This window comes from Tinamus guttatus, unplaced genomic scaffold (assembly GCF_059628265.1).
Source record: "Tinamus guttatus ecotype Peru unplaced genomic scaffold, ASM5962826v1 Tinamus_guttatus_pri_ptg000314l, whole genome shotgun sequence".
NCBI lineage: Eukaryota > Metazoa > Chordata > Aves > Tinamiformes > Tinamidae > Tinamus > Tinamus guttatus.
In genome coordinates, this window is record NW_028288848.1 from 1,398,540 (window position 1) to 1,411,597 (window position 13,058).

The window sequence follows — 13,058 nt, forward strand, 5'->3', positions numbered from 1 at the left end:
GTACGAAGGTGATTGTAAGAACTGTGAGAGAAACATTACAGTGCCCCTCCCCCCCTTTTTTTGGCCTTACAAGTTGGAAATACTTTGTTTCCTATTTCCCATTGCCTCTTTTTTTCATTTACTATTTTCTTCTCTTTTCTACACAAGATGCTTTCTCCTTTTCTCAAGTGGAAATAGAGCAATTATCCAGACATCTGTCTTTGCTTAATTTAGTTTACACTTAGGAATCCCAAACCCAGGGGAAGTTCTGCTTCTGTCTCTGCAACACAGACTGCGCCTCCAGCACAAGTCTGATGGCGCATGACTCTATATTTTAGATGATAAACACTCTCAGAAATCTCTGTGCATTCCAATGTGCCCCGTGTATAGGTGCTGTAGTTTGGTTAGTTCAGTTTGATACAAGCACGAGCAGTTTAGTAAGGTGCCTGTTTCTATATCCTGCCATTGTATCGCTCTCTGTGACTGCCTTCTGGGGATAAAGTCCTACTTAGGTGGGAATTCCATCTGAAAATGGGAATTGCAGAAGCTACCTGAGCCTCAGACATGGATGTTGGAGTCATGGAGGGTCTGGCTCAGTACAAAGAAGCCCTTCTCGGCTGCCTCCAAAGCAGCTCCGCTAACCCATGAGTGGGGCTAGATTTTCTTAGCTGTATTTCAGTCCTGCTGAAAGCTGCATGTGGATGAAGAGCAAGGACTGCTGCACCCTTTCCCAGCCTGATGGGGCACACAAAGCCCTAAGCGACCAGAGGTGGTGGTTAAGATATCAGCGTTTAAGCTTTTGAAGCCATGTTTTCATTCTGAAAACAAAGAACATGCAAAAATTCATGGTTATGATAGCTCTAACGGTTAGTTATTATGTTTAGATAGCAATAAGGAAAAAAAATCATAATTTAAATAATATTCATTCACATGCTCAAAATTTATCTAACGTGTAAAAACAGCCATTTCAGTTTCTGGCGCTGCTGGCGCATTCAGATAATACCTTGTTTAGTTTTCCTAAATCTGTCAGTGGTTAGCACAGGTTTTTCAACCCAGTGACAACAGTGAGAGGAACAGAGAGAAGGCGTTGGAAAATGGTGGGAAGGACAAAACCTGAAGGGAAAAAAACAACTTCCCATCGGGGGCCTTGCACTGGGATCCCTGCGCGGGGGTCGCCGTCAGCGCACGAGGGGTTAAAGGACCGAAGCCCCGCCCCCTGCCCCGCCCCTGCCCCGCCCCCCGGCCTCGCCGCCGGCCCCGCCCCCGATCTGGCTCCGCCCCGCTCCGCCCGCGCCGGGGCCGGGTCCGCCGCGCCGCCCGCCGCCATCTTTGTTGATGTGTCAGCCCGCGGGACCGCCGCTGCCCGCGGCGCCGCCGCCGCCATGGCGGAGCTGCCGCCCTCCTAGCGAGCCGGTGAGGCGGCATGGGGGAAGGGGCGGGGGCGGCCGGCGCCCTTCGGGGGGCCCACGGGGGGTTGGCGGGTCTGCAGTGCAGGGGCCGCTCCGAGCTGCCCCGGTGCGGGGGGAAGGCGCCCGCGGGCACCGCGGGACCCGAAGCAGCGCCCGTGGGTGGCCGGAAGGAGCGGGGTGAGGGCCCGCGGGCAGCGTCGCGGTCGGGGGCTCCGCCGTGCCTGGCCGGGCCCTGGGAGCCGCTTCCGCGCTTTGTTCCCTGGGGTTTCCTCGCTGCTCCGGCGCCGCTCTCCCCGTGCGCTTCAGTAACGCTCAGCGCAAACCGGCGCCTGGGGCAGCGCGCCCGGCGCCGCGGCCGTTGCGGCGCTGCGCAGGGCGGGCGGGCGGGCGTCCTCGCCTTGGCAGAACGGCGTGTCCTTCCCCTCTGCGGCTTCCGTGAGGGGCTCGTGACGGGGGCGGCCGCGTTTGGGTTCTTCTCCTGGAATACGCTGCGCTCGGGGGGCTCTCGCCCTTCAGCGGGAGCCCCTGCAGAGCAGGGGAGGCTCTCCGGGACGGCCGCGGCGCCGGGGAAGGGTCGCGCTGAGTTTTCTCTTACCCGGCTTGCTTTGTCTTGTAAAACTGCTTTTCAGAAATTAGAATATGGCAAACGGAATACTGCTAAAAAACAAACACGAGCATTTTTTTTTGTATAATGAAATTGTTGAAACAGCACCAGAACAGCTCCATTTTTAATACCAAAAATGAAATGTAATCCCTATAATCAGTTTGCTGTGACTGCTTATGTTACCTTTACCTTTGGGAGGAGGAGATTAGGGTCTAAAAGTTTGGGAGAACCTCTGAGGCTGTTTCAACAAGCACTAGATTTGAAATATGGTTATATATGTGTATAAAAGGTGACTACTGTAGTTGTATATTACCTTCTGAGGTTTCTTCCCCTTCTTCTGGAATTCTCCAGTCATCCTTGCTTGGCTTGGCAGCCTTGGCTTTAAAACAAAATTCTCTATTATACTGATGTCTTAAAAGTCTTACTTGGTTAGGGTTTGTTGACAGATGTTTATTAGTACAGCAAGGTTCCCTATTTAGAAGTGTTTAAAAGGGAACTGAAAAAAGCAAATACAGAGAATGGTTTCTTTGTGTCTAGCTAACAGGTATTGTTTTTCGCTACCACAGGCTAATGGTGAATTTTGTAAAGATGGTCTTATAAAGGGCTATGTGCAGGAAAAAAAAAAAACCTTCATTTCATTTCTGGATGCAATAACTTATTAGGCTGAAGATTATATGCTATCTTAGTGACCTGCAGCATTCCCTAACAGGTGGGCTGCAGTATTTGGCACTATGCTGTACTGGTTCTTGGGTAGCTTGTTTTGAACTATTGCTTTTCCTGTTGCAAAAACAAGCAAAATGTTTTAAGGACAGCTTGTCTTCAAACCATTGTCAGAGATGTGGATGCCTGAGATGGAGGCAAAAATCTCATTAGGAACAGATCAGTGCTGAGGCAAAGGAGATGTAGGAGAAAATCGTGATCATACTTTCTAGAATTAGTAGAATATTTCTACTAATATTTTTAGGTGATAATACTGCATATAATACCACCTCTTAGTAATTAACAAAAGTATGTATTCTGTAAAGCTTACAGTTTGCCCATTCAGATCGTTACAGAATCAAAGTGGGGTTTTTTTTGTTTGTTTGTTTGTCTCGCTCCCCCTTTTTTTTTTTCTACCAGAGGTGCCTGAGAAGCACTGCAGGAAGGTCAGGCTTGAACACAGTAGTGCCTTAACATCCTCATGAATGGCCTTTTCAGTATGCAGTGGCCAGGCAGGCAGTCCTGCCGTGCTTGGGGTATTACAGCCCTCTTGCATGTCCTGGAAATGGTGTTCCAAAGCAACCTGTGCTTGCAAATGGCCTGGCATCTTTGAATCTAAATGTGCCCAGACTCGCGTGTTGCTCCAAGCAGTGCTGAAGACAGCGCGGCTGAAACGCTGGATGTTACAGCAGAGCTGCTGCTAGAAGAGCACAGTTACTGAGTGGTGTAGGTGAGAGTTTTCTTCTGAAGAAGAAGAAGGATTGCTATGTGCTGAAGAAGCTCTGCCAAAAAAAGGTTATGAGTCTATGCAGAAACCCTTAAATAGCAAATGTCGTTGAAGTTCACTGTAGAAGGGCTCTGTTGCTAGTGCTTTTTTTTTTTTTTTTCTCGTTTTCCTTCTCCTGAAACATGAGCTGTAACCTTGGGGCTAGTCAGACTGAAGAGTAACACACTCAAGATACCCCTGGGTATGATGGTAGGAGGAAACCCAGTCTTGCTCTTTAAGTCCTAACTTAAATAGTTAAATGGTGTTTTGGAGTTATTCGCTCACATGGCTCTGTGATGTGATGTTAATAGGATCATACTGTTAAGAGCTTCTGTGAGATCAGTAGAAAACCTACCGATGCCATGAAGGAAATTATACTGTACTACTCACTTGATGTGTGACCTAAGCAAAGAAAATCAAAGGTAAAGAATGAGTAAACCATGTCTTGTAAGGCACCTGACTCACACATTAAAAGAGCTGATAATAACACTGAGCTTTGCACCTTGGCATTGACATTTAGCAATGTGCAATCAATGTTTATATAAAGTAAGATTAAAAATGAATGTAAGTATTAGGTTTAAGTATTAAACTGGTAAAAGCAAGGAAATCTAGAGAGTACTCCCTGTGTGCGCCTACCCTTCCCTTCTTCCTAGTGTTTGCATCAAAGCAAGTGTTTGTGTGAGCTCAGCTTAGGTCAGGTTATGCTTGGGCCAGGGAACTTGGTGTCCAGTACACAGCCAGTTTTACCCCTCGTACTGTGAACAAAATTTGTCCTGTCTGTACTGCAGTCCTGAAGCTTTCCTGTGCAGACAGGACTGTTGTGTTGCTTTCTTAGCACTACCAGCTGATACCCCGGTAGGCCCTATGTCCTTTTCAGATTTTGAGCCAAACCTTGCATTCGTTTTAGGTTAAAAGTGTTATACTGAAGAACCGGTGTAGGTGGAACTCAACTTATATTCGTTTCATAAATCCAAGAAGTGCAAAAATGAATTTAGTTCTGTTCAGTTCGATTTAAGTGAAGGCATGAATGAAGATTAAGATTACACTACAGCTATATGTTAATACAAATTGTAAGATTTCTTATGCTTTTTTTCCTAGTTTAATTGTCATACACAAGTCTTAGTGAGAATTCTGGTTTAAGGACAGGTTGGCAGTGTTTTAGAAAAGCGTTCTATTTTACTCATATAACTAAATGATTTTTATCCAATAAAGATGTGAGAAGTTCTTGAAGGGCTGCGTCCTAGCATTTAGTGTGAAGAGCACAACTATGCAAAGAAATAGGGAACTGTCATATCTGTAGATTAATTATTTCTTTAGCAGTCTTGATGAATTCATTGCAGATGTGGTAGTATCAGCTGTTTTACAGCCTCATTACCCTTGGATTAAAAGTTAAGAGATTGAAAATTAAAGCAGAATTAAAAATAAATTGTGTTTCCGTGAGTCTGTGATTGTATGATGTTAATAGTGTAATGTCTCAGCCTTAAAATAATCTACTTAAAGATGATAGGATATATTATTTTACTGTGGTTCATCTAAGCTTGTTTCTAGTAGGTTAGTTGGTAGCATAGTATTAAAAAAGGAACGGCCTTTTGTAGAACAGACTGTTCAGACAAATGGGGTATAGTCTTGCTAAATGACAAATACCATAAATACCAAAGTATTTGTGAAGCATTTCTCCATTCAGTTTCTTCTAATCTTAATTTTGGTTGCTTATTGTTTCATATCCTTGAGACTTGTCAAGAAAACTCTAAAAATCATTATCATCCGCTTTGGTGTTCCTCAGCCAATTGATCCTTACCAACTACTTCAGATAAAATCCTTGCCCTGTGTTATGTTATACTGGATTATTTTCCAATGTACACCAGACTACCTCTGGTGTAGTCCTTGAATTCCAGCTGGAGGCTTTGATCTGTGCTGTTGCTCTGCGTTGCCCAGGAGCTTGCAGGAGACAAGTGCATCTCTACCTGAGCTGCTCAAATGGTGCTGAGCTGGCGTTTGTTTTTGACTCATCTGGTGATCATCAGAGTGTTGCTGAGAAAAGCCTTTAACTACAGAAACCTCAGCAATATGCTTACGCTATGCAGACATATAAGTCAAAATGTAAAGAGATTTTTGATATTACTCTGCCAGAGCCTTTGCTTTGGATTGCAGGGATGAAAAGAGCCAACAGATTGAACAAGCATAGATGTGCCTTTGTTACTGCTGTACCTGTGTCACTGTTTTAAGAGCTTTAATAGCTTTTTGCTTGATGAGAGATGCTCAGCACAGCCAGGGTTCTGCTTGGGCATGATGAATCACGTGTACAAATCACTCGGGACAGGATCTAAATATTCTGATGTGTTTAATAGAAGGCTAAGGAAGAGATGCGATAAGATATTGAACAAATTGATTATTCACTGAGATGCTATGTCATCTTACGACTTTTAAAATTTGCAGTTATTGCAAGATCACAATTTAAAAGGCATGGCTGTGCTTCGGCTGTCTTGGAATAGATTTAGGATATTGGTGATCTTGTCCCTTGAGGGAATTTTTTTGAAAATCACGCCAGAGAAGGGCATGTATTAAAATGTATTGCTTGGTGTTACTCAACTGAGATTAATGCTCAGTTCATGCTAAGTAAATGCTGCAGCCTATCCCAGAAGAAAGGCATAAGGGTCCAGCCTCCTGTCCTCTGTGTCTTTGTAAGAGATGGAGAGTATAATATACTTGTTATATTTGAAGGTTAAGATATGGAGCGCACTAAAGACATGTAATGAAATTTCACTTGCAGTTTAACCCGGGACAGCAGTGTTTGGCAGGAAGCATGTTGTGCGTTTTATAGGAAGATTTAATTTTTAGTTGCAGCGCTCAAGTAGTGGCAAATTGTGTTACAGTGTGTCATGAAGAGTAAGCATGAGTTTTCAGAAAAGTTGTAAAATGTATGCTGTTTGCTCATGGAAGTTGAAATCACAGCATTTTAATTTATTATTGAGAGGTTTGGAAAAAGCCACGGAATGTTTTCTTGAGCAGCTTTAACTCCAAGAGGCTAATGCTTTTTAATGCTTAAAAACAAACAACTGTCTCGGTTCCCCAGAACTAGAATTGGCTCTCTAGTTTGGATTTGTTTCTTAGCAGCCTTTTTGTTGTTTGTGGTTTCTTTTTATTTATTTATTAGATCAGATTTGAAAGGTCACACTGTTAACTTGATAGTATCTGTCTTTGGATATATTGTGCGTGAAAGAACAGATGTCTCTCATTTTATTGGAGAGCTGTCAAAGAAATAGAAAAATGAAAACAGAGAAGATGGCTTATGAAATCTGTTTAGACAAGCTGCAAGTTCAGGTGCTTCAGTGCTGCCTTTGGTATGCAGAGAATTGCAGGTGGACACTCAGTGCAACCATCATGAAAATTTTAAGTCCTAACAGAAGTATTGAGTTCTATTCATTTAGCAGTTGGCTTATACAGAGATTAAAAGTACTTTTCTAAATATGTAGGCATCTGCTTTCCTAGATTTCTTTCGATTCATTAGTGCCGACACCTGGCACATATTTAGGCATCAAAATACAGCTCTTTCCTCACTTGCTCTCACAGTGCTGGGGTTTGCTGGCAAAGAATATGTCAGAATAGACAGATGCTTTTTGGCTGAACTGGAGGGGAGGATACACAGGAGCACAGGTATTTGTAAAAATCAGTTGGAAATCGGTATGGAGAACAACAATACAGCACCTGGAATAGACAGGTGGTTATTTGAGTTACATGGTTCTACCCAAGGCTTCTGACCTAGTAATAGGGAAAGGAAGAATAACTGGCTTTCTTTCACTGAACAGGATGAGGGAATGAAAAGAGTAATAAGGGAGTAAAGCTCTTTTCTAACTGCCCTTGCAGGATGCTGTCAAAAAGTGAAAGGAAATACGTTATCTCTTCTCCCAGTTACTTGGCAGGGCAGCCTGCCTGAAATGGGTAAAAAGAAGATAAATTGTTTTATTATTTTATTTTGTCAGGAGTTCAAAAATAGGAGCAAAATGAAAAGTTAGCAGGTATTGCAGGGCATTTGAAGGGATTACTGCTTAAGGTGTTCGCTTATATTTTATTGTGAGTCTCAGTGGAGTTTACCTTGGAAAGGTGCTGTCTTGAAAAGGAACATGGAAAACTTAATCAGAGCAGAGTTTGAGAAAGGACCAGGAAATAAGCTTCTTGAATCATAGTGTGTCGAGAACTGGTCTGCAGCAACGTCACTGTTCTGTAGTTTTGCCTGTAAACAGTGACGTGTGGTAGGTAGGTAGGTGTGTATGTAGTAGGTATGCAGTGTTTCCCAAATTACTTGGCCACACAGGCCATGGTGTCAGTGTGTACGATGCTTGGGTGACCTCCACATGGGAGAGGTAGGGACCTCTGGAAACTTCTGCTTGTGTCAGTTTTGCCAAATTTTCCTGCTTCTCACCTACTTGGGATTCTAGAAGCTCTTTATCCCTTGCTTCCTTGTCCCCCCACCTTCTTTCTGAAGAGTATTTATGTAGTAGCCTTTGGTCATTTTAAGATTTCAGTGTGTTGCTTAAAGCATTTGGAAGTTTCATATGAAATGGAAGGGAAAAGAGGGTGGCAATGCAAACTTCCTTTGTACTTCCAGCTAAACGTGAGTTGTTTCAGATTCTGTAAGACTTGTCTGGATGCTTTCACGTCCCAGCTGTTGGGAGCATCCGTGGTCTTGGCTGGCAGTGTGCAAGAGCTGGCAGTTCTGGCTGTTTTGTGGAACACACCTGTATTTGGTTGCTAGTGGGGATGGGTGAAGGCACTTCCACATTCATCAGTGCCTCTGCTGTGAGGTTTCTCTTAGAAGAATGTGTATAGGCAGGATATATGGGGTGGGGGGAAGTTTTCTCAAAGCAGTTCCCAAAATCTGGATGGGTTCTTGTTGAAAGAAAGTGGTGTAATTCACTGCTACTCTGCAGAGTTATTTAATACGTGATTGAATGCATCTGGTCATCTGCACTGAAATTCACTACAAAAGTGGTACCTTGCACAGTTGAAGTAGGCTCTTTGTTAGCAGGAGCTGCCCTCTTCCAAAAGGTTGTGCCCCTCAGAGCTACTCATTCTGTTTTTTTTGTTCTTCCACCTCCAAAAATCCACCCTGGTTTCACCAAGTCTTCATGGGCACGCCCTCCCACCCCTCCTCATCCCCCTCAAGCATTAGTCCATCTTTCCCTTCTCAGCCTCCTTTCCCTCTAGTATCTTTAAACTTTGCAGTTTAAGATATATTTCTCTTCAAGTGGCAATCCTTATTTTCTAATACCTTCAGTGTCAGCCGGTGTGCTTGCACTGCGCCTTCCCCTCGGGCACATGCTGGCATTCTTTGCTATTTCTTTTGAAAGAGCACAAATGTGATAGTTATTAGGTGTCAAGTCGTGTTTTCTTTTTGCCTTATTGTTAATGAGTTCTTCCTGGCAGCCCAATCTCAGAAAACATTTCCAGTAGTTCTCATTTAATGTATTTCTTTGGATGCTGTTTCACATGGTTTGAAATTGGCTGAAACAAAGCTGCTCTCCGTCTCCTCCATTTGTAATGTAGGTGTTAAATGGGTCAAACTACCTGTTTTGTGATGTTAAATGATAGTGTTAATGGTGCATATGCCTAGGGAATTCTTTATAATCTGGAATTTGAAAGAGTCTTGTTTGTACTCCATCCATCGAGTGACTGAAAATCAAGGCAATTTGAAACGGCGTCTCAGTACATGCCTGGAGTAGAGGGAGAACAGGCTAGGAAAGCTGGGGAAGGCTGTGTTTCTGGACAGCAGATCTTTGCAGGCAGTGGGAAACTCCCTCTTCCATCTCCCTCCATCTTCCGTCTTTACTGTTGTATTTCTTGTTGCTTAGTACTTGGTAGTTAGAAGAAAGAGAAGGATATGAGAATACAGGAAAGAGAAGAGACCTGAACTTTGAGTGTAAAATGGTAAGTCTTAGCTCTCTGCAAACACAGAAAACATATACAGTCATCTTGGGCATTTTAATTTAAAACATTCTTGTAGTGAAGTTGAATAGAGGAGTTAAATGTTTTTGTAGGTTTTGCTTGATTTTTTTTATTTTTTTTTAATCTCTAATCTTGTTTCTGCAGTTCTATCCTTAGAAGCTATTCATTGCTGGCTTATGTTCAAACATCTGTGCATTTAATATCCTATCTAGCAATATATTTAGAAGAATGATCCTAAAACCACAATTGAAAATTCTCATTTTGCTATTACCTGAGAAAATTAATTCTCATAACCTAATTTATCATGAATATATATTTGTATACAAATCCGAACTTAAATTGGAAGAGCTTTAAAAATTAGTGGTATTCCTTACAGCTATTGAGTGGCTTTTTATTTCTGCAGGTAATTGATGCTTTTAGTTCAGTAACTAAATAGTTGTGTTTAAGAATAAACCTTCTTACTCAGTTTAAGAAATCTTGGAATCATAAACAGTCACATTAGTGTGCAAATGCGGTGTCATGGGCGCTTCTGGAATTTCTGTTTTAATTTAGTTATAAAAATAACATTATAGACATGTATCTGATTATCATCCTGATGCTAATTAGAATTTTTAATTCCAAAAGTCAAGTTAACAGGATGTACCATAGTTGGTGCTCAGTATGCAGGAGCTGATCAAGTCTTGGAGAAGAACAAAAGTTATTTGACTTGTCCACTTTCTGAGACTGATTTAGTAGAACAAGTTAAAGCCTTGTCAGGTACTTTGTCATATTCTTCAGAAGTCAAACTCTAGTTTGCAGTAGTTAAAGTAGCTAAATTTTAAACATTTATGACTTAAAAATTAAGTGGCTTTAAACTATGAGACAAATTAATGCAGAGAACAGAATGTAAGTGGAACCATCCCAAGAAGTCCCAGTGGCCTAAATGTTCTTGTCTGCAAGTTTTATCTTCTTAAAAGGCAGAATTCCACAAATGTTTCTTGGTGTTCTTTAATTCATAGCCATGAGTGGCCCTTTTAAGCAGGGGATTTAGGCCAGGGCTTAACAGGTGCTTAAAATAACCATTATTGAAGGAAGTTATTTTTTTTCCCGGCCTTTAATGTGACCATGTATCAAGATTTTTCCATTTTACTCATAGATATGTACTATGTTATATCAGATGTTTAACTAAAGTCCTTAAATGAATTATTGTCATAATATTTGTATTTTTATCATTCAGTTAGAAGTAAATAGAGACTGTTTTTCTTCTGTGCCAAAGAAAGCTGATAAATATGAAGAATCCTGCCTATTTCCTGTGCTCTTGTTTTCCTTTATATGTAGATGTAAAACATATTTGCCTTAAGAAGTTGGTGGGCTCTCTGCTGTCTGTGGCTGCAGGCTGCTGTCATCCTGCTTCCGAGTCAGCTCAGGTTTGGTATTGGCAGTGAGCAGCCTAGGGCCTCTAAGTTAAATGATGTGGGAAACTCTTGGGCTGGTGCCCCTAGTAGCCTGTAATGTTTTGTGTCTTAGGGATGCGTGCTGGAGTTAAGCTCCTTCCCCAAATACCAAAGTAATGTTTAACATGAACATAAACTCTACTCTGATGTCTGTATGCAGAAAGGGTTTGTTGTGTGTTTGTGCCCAGGGCGGATCTGCAGGAAGCTTGGTTGAACTCTGCTAGTTGTTCTCTAATTGTATAACCAGTTTTTCAGTCAGTGCAATTCTGCTTACTTTACGCTATTGCATTGTGAAAAAGCAAGGGCAGCTGTCCCCTTAGCATGAGAATAAGGGCAAGGCAGGGAAGAAGTGTGCTGGGGCAGAGTGCCAAACCAACTGCGAGCTCTAAAACCAGCACAGGAGAAGGGCTGGTCAGACCAGTTGTGCCTGCGGTGGAGACTCCCGCCAGAGCAGCACCGCAACGCAGCGACAGGAGCCTTTCCGCGTCCCGCGCGACAAGTATGACAGGCTCGGAGCACGGCTGGTTATGCGAGGCATGCAGACAGACCAGCTTAGGCTCAGCTCCGTGGCGTTTGGAGTTGACTTAGGGCCTTGTGTAGCACGGGCACCAGGAGGGAAAGGCTATCGGTGAATGTACGGTAGTGACCATGGTGCAGGGTGGGCTACCAGGCTGTTGGGGCAATGGTTAACTCGGAGGATGATTAACTCGGAGGAAAGTAAACAAATTTCATGATGTAGAACAACTGATAAATGTGAATCATGATTTGCCTTTTTATGTGTTTGCTTTTGACACCTTCTGAAGGCACCACTGGGCTGATTTGTTCCCTGGATGCAGTGTTTTGTAAGGGAATGATGCTAGTAACTGTTACTTGCTTGATTTCTTTGGAAGACTGACTTATGAAAATGGTAGAATATGAAAAGATGGATATAAAATCTGGAAAAATGTGAACCTCCTCTGCAGCATGCCTGTTTCCTGCATACTGTTTGGGACCTGCCGTATTTATGAGCTTGGTAATGTGAAACAGACACTTTAACCATGTTTCATTTCAACTAGCAACTGCTAGTTTGGTGGTGGTGATCTTTTTAAATTAATACTTCCCACCACAAAATGTATTTTTGCGCCAATGCAGGAGCATTTGCTTTACCATTGTTAATGCAATTTTCTGCCTCCTCCTTTATAAAGGAAATACCTTCTGCACTTGGTTGTTCAAGGTAAATGCCACAAACATTGAGTATTCAAGAGACATTAGAATATCAAGAGGAATGTGCATAGGCAGTTATTCCACATAATTTTTGGCTAGATATTTCTGATACCAAGATCAGTTGTGACCTTATGACAAATTATTAGGTTTCATTTCTACTTAAAATTTAGTAATTGGAATATGAAAATTAGTACTACCCAGCAGCAGCAGAGGAAAAAAATCCATCTGCTTAGGGGTCACTTTTGGGCAGACATTTAAAATTTGGTGTTTTGCAATCAAGAAGGCTAAGACCATTCTTAATATGATAAATTGTGTTTTGGGTACTATTTAAATTTGCAGCAAGTCTGCAAGGAATACTGAATCCTCTTAATTTTCTTTTGCTTTTATACGTTTGTTTAGTCACTGTTGGAATTCCCGAGTGTTTGCTGTGAAAGCTATAGGCTCTGTGTTTTCAATTGGCTTTAAGTATAGGACGTTCTGTGGATGGAGCTCGCAGTGTTCTGGTAATAGCAGAGTTATGTAACTAGTTTTATTTTTGCTTGCAAATAGTCTTACCTCGTGTCAATAGTGCTGTGATTTCATGCTAGAAGGAAGTAATCCAGAAAAACAAAAACTTAGACAATGCATTGGGCAGAAACCAGCAGGCAATATATATTTTTTTCACCTCCTGCTCTCCAATGAAGAGAAGTGCCATCCAGTGTGTGGACTTCTGACTGTGCTGGAGATCTTGGGTGGGATATCCAGTGTGGATTAGGAAGTTCATGTGTCTGATTTTGCCAGTTCTTTTCTTGTGGGAGTGGTGAACTCCAGCAGCTGGGCAGTAATGAGCAGCTTTGAGGCAGTAACACATCAAACAACTACACATTTTGGAGGGTTTATGATACTTTCCAAAGTGCTTTACAAAAAGCTTAAAACGAGCCTAAAAAAGCCCTCTGATCATCCCAGAGAAAGCATGTGTGAGAGCTTGGACTCCAGTACCTACTGCAGAATAAACTGGCCTCAGCTTTACTACTGCTAAGGTC

General features: G+C 42.3%; 1 protein-coding gene across 1 annotated transcript in view; it reads left to right on the forward strand.

Moving 5' to 3' along the window:
• Window positions 1–1,292: 1,292 nt before the first annotated feature.
• Window positions 1,293–13,058, forward strand: part of CCDC186 (coiled-coil domain containing 186) — a 31,100-nt gene continuing 19,334 nt past the window's right edge. The window contains exon 1 of the mRNA XM_088528598.1: window positions 1,293–1,392. The gene's annotated coding sequence lies outside the window, so the exon portion shown is untranslated. The remainder of the gene's footprint in view (window positions 1,393–13,058) is intronic.